Source organism: Coffea arabica, chromosome 11e (assembly GCF_036785885.1).
Source record: "Coffea arabica cultivar ET-39 chromosome 11e, Coffea Arabica ET-39 HiFi, whole genome shotgun sequence".
NCBI lineage: Eukaryota > Viridiplantae > Streptophyta > Magnoliopsida > Gentianales > Rubiaceae > Coffea > Coffea arabica.
This window is the reverse complement of record NC_092331.1, coordinates 44,891,184-44,900,300: the sequence shown is the minus strand read 5'-3', so window position 1 is coordinate 44,900,300 and position 9,117 is coordinate 44,891,184. Positions and strand designations below refer to the sequence as shown.

General features: G+C 34.8%; 1 long non-coding RNA gene across 2 annotated transcripts; it reads right to left on the bottom strand.

Annotated features, from left to right (window-relative positions):
- Nucleotides 1–5,772: 5,772 nt before the first annotated feature.
- Nucleotides 5,773–9,092, bottom strand: LOC140021534 (uncharacterized). Of its 2 annotated transcripts, none has more exons than XR_011825372.1 (2): nt 7,566–9,092; nt 5,773–6,129 (listed from the first exon to the last, which is right to left on the bottom strand). It is a non-coding gene; the product is annotated as an uncharacterized lncRNA (long non-coding RNA). The 2 variants fall into 2 exon arrangements; XR_011825371.1 differs by having other exon boundaries at nt 5,773–6,077.
- Nucleotides 9,093–9,117: the final 25 nt, after the last annotated feature.

Here is a 9,117-nt window from a genome sequence, read left to right as displayed (position 1 = left end):
AGGCCCTATAAGGTTATCCAGCGCGTAGGGAACGTGGCTTACAAGTTGGAATTATCCTTGAGCTTATCTAGAATTCATGATGTCTTCCATGTCTCCATACTTAAGAAATATCATCCCTACCCGTCTCATGTGTTGCGACCGAAAAAAGTGAAAATTTATGAGAATTTTTCATATTAGGAAAAACTGGTAAAACTCTTAGATCGAAAAATGAAGGAGTTAAGACATCAGTAAATCCTTCTAGTGAATGTCTTATGGAGGAATCATGGAATCGAGGAAGCAACTTGGGAAGTTGAAGAGGAGATTCGAAAGAAATATCCAGAGTTATTTGTAAATCAATGTATGAATTTCAAGAACGAAAATTTTTTAACGAAAATTTTTTAAGGGAGGAAGGATGTCAAGACCCAAAATTCTCTTTTACTGGCTTATCTATTTATTTATTCATTTGCTCCAATTAATTTATTTCATTCATTTTAATTGCATCTGCATGGTACATTGTCTCATTTTATATTTTTAACACGTTTGCCCTTAAACTTAATTTTTCTGTCGCCCAATTACTAAAAATTTGAGAAAATGCATTTTTTGCGGCAATATTTGATCAGAGAGTGCAGTGGTCTTGCAGAGTTAAGAATGATCAACTGTAGACTAAGAAAAGTTAATTGAGAGATTAGAGGTGGGTGATTTGAGTTAAACTCAATTAGGAGTATTAATGAACCACTATTCAAATGTTGACTTTTGCACCATAAAAAGTGGCTTTATGTCACTTCTTTCTTTCACAATTTCACATCACAAAAACATACAAAACTCACTCTCTCTTCCTCTCTCTCTTGGCCGAAACCCTCTCCTCTCCTTTAGCCAAGAAAATATCATCTTCTTCCTCTCAATCTTGCTCACTAATCTTGCTCCCAAACTTGCTCACATCTTTGGTCATCTTCAAGTTTGGTAGAAGATTTGGTGGAGAGAAGATTCTTGGAGGTTTAGTGCTTGGTTTCTTGAGGTTTTTTTTGCTACCCTTGGAAGAAAGTAACCTGTCTAAACTCCAATCTTTCTTTCATCCATTAGTTGAATTTTAGCTAGATACACTTGGGGTTGTTGAAGGGTTTTATGAACCTTGACATTAGGCAGCATGCCTTGAGGATTTTCTTGCTTTCTTGACTTGCTCTTAGGAAGATGCCTTGAGGGTTGATATGCTTGATTCGGTTGGATGATCATATGATATAGCATGGATTCTTGGCTTTCTTGATGGCTTGATTTTACCTCTTTAATAGCTTGCAAGATTAGGGTTTTGTTGGTTAATAATGGACTTGCTTTGTTGGTTATTTTGGTGACACGAAAAGTGAGTTATAATGCTTGAATTTTGGTGCAAAAATTTCAGTTTTGAGGCCCGCTCTTTGGACGAAAATGGTGCTGAAAATTTCTGATGTTAGTGACCCCTTTTGTAGCTTAAAATCTTAGCCAAAAACTGGTTTTGGTGAAGCCTCCTTGGCCGAGATTCAAGGCTGAAAATTTTTAGTTTTTGAGCCATTATTTTGGTTGGAATTGATAGCTAAAATTTCAGGTTTTAAAGCCTCTTGTTGGCCGAGACTTTGAGGACCAAATTTCAGGTTTTAGAGCTTCATTTTAACTCAAACAATGTACTGAAATTTCTGGTTTTAAAAGCCCCAATTTAGCTCCAAACTTGGAGGTCAAAAATTCTGGTTTTGAGGCCATACTTGTGGTCGAAAGTTTGAGCAGCAAATTTCAATTTTGGAGCCTCTTCTTGAGCTAAAATCTTGCTAAAACAATGGCCTTAGATTCAGCTTGATTGGAGCAATTAAGGTGGCATTAAACGAAAGGAAAAGAGAAAGGTTTCACAAGTAGTTTGCTGGAATTTTCGTGTTTTAGGTTTTAAAAGCCAGTTTTTGAAAAACTGTTGTATCTTGGTGTAGAAAAATCCAAATTGAGTTTTGTTTGTTGCATTTGAAACTAGACTTGAAATTCTTTTAGTGGTAAAAATTTCCGGGCTAGTTCGATTCTTATGAATTTTGATGAATTTTCAAAATTCACTGAAATTCAAGACTGTTTTGCTCGGTTTTTGCTGAAGCAGCAATTTGGAACTAAATTTTGACTGGTTTCTGATTCGAATCTAGTAGAAGTGTCTTCTAGTTTGTTGAGTCTATTTTTCAACAGTATAATATTTGCAATTTTTGGACTTATGGAACTCAAGTTATAATTTTTCAAAGAACGTTACCAAAACTGAAATTTTCCTTATAAAGTGACAAAAGCTCAAAAGTGGTTTGGAAGCAATTTATGAGTTCAAGCCTAACCTTTTTGATTACTTGCACACCATTTCAAACTTGGGAAATGGATTTCACCAAGCACATGAGATTTCTCTTGACTTAGATCAGAAAGGTTGATTGTTTGGAAGTTGGCCAAACTTCAACCGAAACTAGTTTGTTTTCTTTAACTCCGAAATAAGATTTTTCACCTCCTAGTCTTATGCCCTCGGTTTTCGTAAAAATTGATCATAAATTGAGCGTTTTAGTTACAGTAATTCTTGAGAAATTTCACTAGCTTCACATTTGAAACTTGGAGCTTTTAGCTTCAATATTTACTATAAAATAAGTGATGTTTTTCGTAGATTTTGACTTCATTAGTTTAGAAAACGTGAACGCTCACTTATATTCTAAAACTTGGGCATAGGATTAGAAGTTTTAAAATATGAAAACATCTTATTTCCTTTTCTCGATTTTCGTGCCAAAAAAATTTAGCGTGGTACTCCTTTTTTTGAAATCTAATTTCTTGCCACGACTTGACTCGAAGATAAAAATTTTGAGTCCTCCTTGAATATTATTTTAGTGATAAAGTGAGAATGTTTCTCTGTTATTATGACTTGAGTTTGAGGCTCTTGAATATGGTAGCAAGGGGATTTTTTATTAACTTTGGTCGAATACCTAGGTAACCGTGATTGTGCATGTCTTAGGTAATCACGTGGACACCGAGGAGCTCGTTTGACCTCTTGCTTTTGCTCTTGACTTTGGTGAGTGTCAAGTGCATGCTTCATGTTGCTTTGATTGAAATGATACTTGTACAAGTGCTTTGTGATTCTTGTGATTTGTAAACTTGCAGAGGCGACGGTGTGCTTTATCGCCCTCATCCTCTCCCTCTTGAGTACTCACTACTTGTTATATAAATTTTTATGACTTGTACTTATACTTGAACATGCTTTTAACTCGTGAGCGCTGAGCGGTAGCATGTACCACACCATTTTCTTGTGGGAGGTACCTCTCATCCCGACTCAGTGCTATAATCGATTCTAAGTCGATTGGAGCGTTGTCTCATCGATCAACTATAGTTGTGGGGACGTCCCAACCCATTGGCTAATCTCGTAACTCGAGCCGGCAAGGGCTTGGTTGAGAAGTTTGGTGAATCATGGAAAATTTTATAGCTTGATCTTTTGAGATCTTGCTTGGCATGTTCGAATAGTAGTGCCACCTCGTGCTTGTTTGATTCCGAATCCGAGAGGGTGATATGGTGGATGGAGGAAGTAAGTGGAGCTCTACGAACATATTGCTACTTGAGTTGACGGAGGGTCAACCAAAGCTGACTTGAACCGGCCGTGACGTGGGAATAGCTCATGAGAGCTCCTGTATCGTTTCTACTTGTGTTTTACTTCCTCCTTGCTCACTTATATGAAATTCATGTTAAGTCGCTTTTAAGTGTGCTATTTGATTTGATTCGTGCTGCTCGCTTGTTTGCTTGGTTTTTTTGACCTCACTGAGCGTTGGCTCACCCTAAGTTATTATTCTTTAACAGGTTTTGGAAGTGGAAATTGAGACTCTAGACTAGCGATTTTTGGTTGAAGCTAGTAAACCTTTTGTGTGATATTTGAGACATTTGAAGTGTAAACTTTGTTATATTTGGAATTTTTTGGATTGTAATAATAGATGGTAGTTTTGGAAGAATTTGGCTTGTATATTCAAAATATTCCTTTAATCCTAAATCTATGGTTGACTGGTGGATCTCTATTAAACTAGAATGAGTGTGTGAGTCCTGACGAGAGTTGGGCAGGCGCCCTGCTGATACTCTAGGGCTCGCCCTAGGGAGAGGTGGGGGTGTCACATATTGACCTTTGGAGCACAAATCACACCGTCACTACACTCACTACATATTAGTCCACAAGTCACGTCTTCGCTATAATTTTTTACTTTTGGTGCATAACCTACGCCTTCTCCATAGATTCTTGTATTTGGAGGAGAATTCCCATCATTACCACATGTACCTCAGTTTGGATATACTACCACTATATCGGCCTCATTTTCGTGTGCTGAACTGCACCTAATATTCAGTTTTCTTAGTGGAATGAGTGGTTCATCTCCTATTCTAAATCTTTTCAACTATTATAGTTTTGGATAATTTATGGTCATACCTATTTTTAACCCGTATCTACTTCCAAACATGGTCGGCCAGAAGATTTTTATACCTATCATTTCAAAAATGATTATGATAACAACACGACTGCAGAATCGACCGGTGAGGACGATATAGGACCTAATAGTGCTTTCAAGGATGATGCGTCCCCTATTGATGTTTTGTACCAGTCTAGAGTTTTTCGTGAACATCACAGATGGCAATTTAATAGATATTCCTGTCTGTTCACAACACCAGGTGATAAGGGTAAGGGCAAGAGACGTACTAGATGTTGATATTATAATTGCTTGTACATGTTTTTAAATTTCATCATTTGAATGTGGTAGTTAACATTATTTTAAAATTTCATCATTTGAATGGTAGTTAGCGTTATTTTTAAATTTCACCATTTGACATTATCAAATTTTCCTTCTTTTCTATTTTTTGCTTTTTAGTTTTTTAGTGCACAATATGTATATATTTCAAATTACAACAATATAACTGATTAGATGAGTGATTTTAATTATATAGCTCATGAAATAATTTTAATTATATAACTCATAGCTTTATAATAATAAAGCCTTTATAGATAGTTAACTTAGTGCTAATTTGGTGTTAAATTTGTGTGTTTTCAGATTTACTCTTATTTCTATTATCCATCTTTATTATCCAATAACCCTTATCTCTATTGAGCCTTTTGGTTTAAATAAAAAGTGGATCTTCCTAAATTACTTTTTAAGTATAAGTAACCACTATTATATGTATTTCTACCTCTTTTTTATAACTATCCACTACCAAATAATAGTCTATTTGTACATTTTATTTATGCAAATATCAATTTTCTGTACGTTTTATAAAAATATAAAACTAAATCTCATGAAAAATAATTTTAACAAATATCTTTAAAAAAATCTTTATATATTTATTTATTGTTGCACATGCATCGAGTGTGCCTTAAGCATTAATAATTTTTTATTTGGGAATGCACCTTCTTGTAAATTGAAGGAGATGTGGTTTTTTTTTTCATCCAAAAAAATTTCTTAAGCCTGAAAATAAAATAAAAAATGGGACCTGTCGTGCTTATTTAGCAAACAGGCTACTGAACTGACTAAACTCGGCAGTTTTCAATTTAAAAAAAAAAATACCCAACAAGTTATCAGGCTGACAGACCGGCAACCTTCAATTTTTTGTATTTTAAAAAAAAATTCAATTGGTAGTCTAACATTTTTTTAAAAAAATTCCTATCATGTCATGCATAATGAGCATGACCAGCATATTTGTGGAATATCTCCTGTCAGATCAACGTTGGTGCGATTTTTTTCAGCAACTAGAAGGAATAAACCGCGCAACATGCGGTGGAAATGGTGCTTAGCATGCCCAAATAAATGTAATAGAAAGTTGAATTATAAGTTTATTTAACTTAATTGTTGAAAGTGGAAAATGGAGTATGCAACACATATATTATTTTAAAGACTATAATAATTTAAAGTACAAAATGATTTGCAAATTTGATGATTGTCATTAGGCAGTAGATATTGGCCTTCTGTGTAATGGACATATGCTTGACTAAGGTGACCCTGTTGCAGATAACCATTTAGCTTTCCTCAATACTAATTCTTGCACCATTTAGTCTACCACATCACCAAAGAGCTCTCCTTTTCATCCATGAAAAGTGCTGCCTCCATTTGCTCCTAGCAAAGAGAACGGATCAAAGATTTGCCTGGGCGGTTCTCATAAATAATCCTGTTGCATGCAGAACTAATCTTCTCTATCAGTCTGCTCTGATATAGTTCTTATCTTCAACAAAGTTATTGATCAGTTCCTCTAGAGACAAATTTCTTGTATTTACAGTAAGAGATATAATATCATGAGCATAAGAACTCTAGGGTGCCTATTAAGAAGCAACAAACAAACTAAATCTTCTACATAAACTAATATTACAATTTGTTTTTGCAGTGATCAAATTCATGTGCAAATATGACAATACCAATAGTTTTTATTCCAGAATAGTTTTTATAACCTAAGATGTTGAAGACAAAGGAGTTTCCATTAACAGGATAAGATTAAGAATTATTCTGTCCCTGATGTTTCGCTACCAATCCACACTATCAATGTTAACAAATCTGTAATTGCAAAAGAATTATGTCATTTTTGGAAAAACACAACTTATTTACACCTTTAATAGGTAATACATTAAGCACAAAAAGGTAAGAAGATTGAATTTCATAATACCACAAGCAGATATTTTATTGTTGACCTCGCAATTCTTTAAAACACGTTGCAGATACAGAATTGGACTGTAATCCCTCCATAACATTATCAAAATGTTTCTAAAAGACTTGCATAAGCCTTTTCTGCTATAACAATTTCCCTTGCAATATCATCTTACCAGTAGATAATTGACCGCGTTACATAAAGAAACCATGAGTCTGTTACAAGTCACTAGTAGTAGTAATAGAAATTGTCAGCTATCGATGATCAAGGCCCAGCTCTTATCTGCTTTAGAAATTCATTTGAACAATTAAAACATCATTTCCCTAACAACAAACAATCCTATGGATCTAGCAATTCCAACTAAAATTAAAAAAAAAAGGACAAGGAAAAGAAACAAGTTAATCTAAACTTTACACAAGAAAATTTTGTATTGTGACTACTTTAAGTTTGTAGTTTATTCATTTTAGTCACATAAAGAAATCTCATCCGAAAATAAAAATTTACACGAGAAAAGTTGCAACTAAATTCCAATCAGTGAATATTTAATGAGCATGTGTTATTAAAAGTAGAACACATGCAATTGCTTTTGCATAGACTAATGTCAATATTTTGACCGGACCCTTCTTTATCTAGGATATTAATCAATAAACAAACAAAACTATAACTTAGACTTTCGTAATTAAAAAAGAACAAACAGTGGAAAAAGGTAAACAAGAACTTACTATTTACACCTATTAACGAAGACATAAAAATACTGGAGCTGTAAAGAAGACGAGGACCATGACGAAAATCCTATCAGACACGAGAAATTAAAAGATGGAGTAAAAGGAAAGAAATACAAAAAAATTATAATCCTTAGGTAAGGGGAAAAAGAAACAAAATAAAGAATTAAACGATACACAGATGGCTATTAACAAACCAAATGGCCACAAAATTAGGAAAACAAAAAGAGAAAAGAAATTAACTTGTAGCCTAATAGCAGCTTTCAGTAGTTTCAACTGCTCTCATAACTTTGAAGGATTCCTGCAAAATTTGAGATATGATTATTTCCAAAGGAAATAGCTGAAAATTGTTTGCTTTATAGGTTTTACATTACTAAAAGGAGAAGACTGAAAAGAAGGGGAAAAAGATGAGACAGATAGAAAGGTTTTTAAAATCTTCTGATATAGTAAGAGGAGGAGGAATGGGAGCAGTAGAGGGATAGGGAGAGGAAAGGGGAGGCAAGGAAGAGGAAGTTTGAGGAAGAGCGGCGGGAGATGAGAGGCAGCTCTGACTTAGGGTTAGAACAAATAAAAGAATGAGGAGATGAGAGGCGGTTCTGACTTAGGGTTAGAAAAAAGAAAAGGAAGAGAAACCCGCGCAATGTGCTAAACAAAGGAGGAAGGGGTCACGTGAGGACAATGAAGTCATGCGCGGAACAACGAAACTCTTTGCTCTTGTATTACTTATGTAGAAAAGGAAAAAAATACAAAAAAAAATTATAATCCTCAGATAAGGGGAAAAAGAAACAAAATAAAGAACTAAAGGATACACAGCTGGCTATTAACAAACCAAACAGCCAAAAACAACCACAAAATTAAGAAAAAAAAAAGAGAAAAGAAAATGAACTTGTAGCCTAATAGTAGCCTTTAGTAGTTTCAACTGCTTTCATAATCTTGAAAGATTCCTACAAAATTTGAGATATGATTATTTCCAAAGGAACTAGCTGAAATTTGTTTGCTTTATGGGTTTTACTTTATTAAAAGGAGAAGACTGAAAAGAAGGGGAAAAAAATGAGACAGATAGAAAGGTTTTTAAAATCTTTTGATAGAGTAAGGGGAGGAGGAAAGGGAGCAGTAGAGGGATAGGGAGAGAGAAGGAAGAGGAAATTTGAGGAAGAGTGGTGGGAGATGAGAGGCTGCTCTGACTAAGGTTTAGAAAAAAAAAATGAAGAGGAGATGAGGGATGGCTCTGACTTAGGGTTAGAAAAAAGAAAAGGAAGAGGAACCTGTGCAATGCGCTAAACAAAGGAGGAAGGGGTCGCGTGAGAACGACGAAATCATGCATGAAACGACAAAACTCTTCGCTCTTTTATTACTTATGTAGATAAAAGGAGAAGATAGAAAAGAAGGGGAAAAAGTTGAGACATATAGAAAGGTTTTTAAAAACTTTTGATAGAGTAAGGGGAGGAGGAACTGGAGCAATAGAGGGATAGGTATAGGGAAAGTGAGAGAAAAGGAGAGGGAAAGAAGAGGAAGTTTGAAGAAGAGTGATGGGACATGAGAGGTGGCTCTGACTTAGGGTTAGAAAAAAGAAAAGGAAGAGGAACCCGTGCAATATGCTAAACAAAGGAGGAAAGGGTCATATGAGGACGACGAAATCACGCGCGGAACATCGGAATTCTTCACTCTTTTATTACTTATGTAGATTATGTAAACAAAGGAATTAGCCTCTACAATTGTATGTTTGGTCAATAATTCAAAAAATGAATTACAATTCTAAATGGACCAGAATGATGGGTGAAGTCTTGGGCTGGGC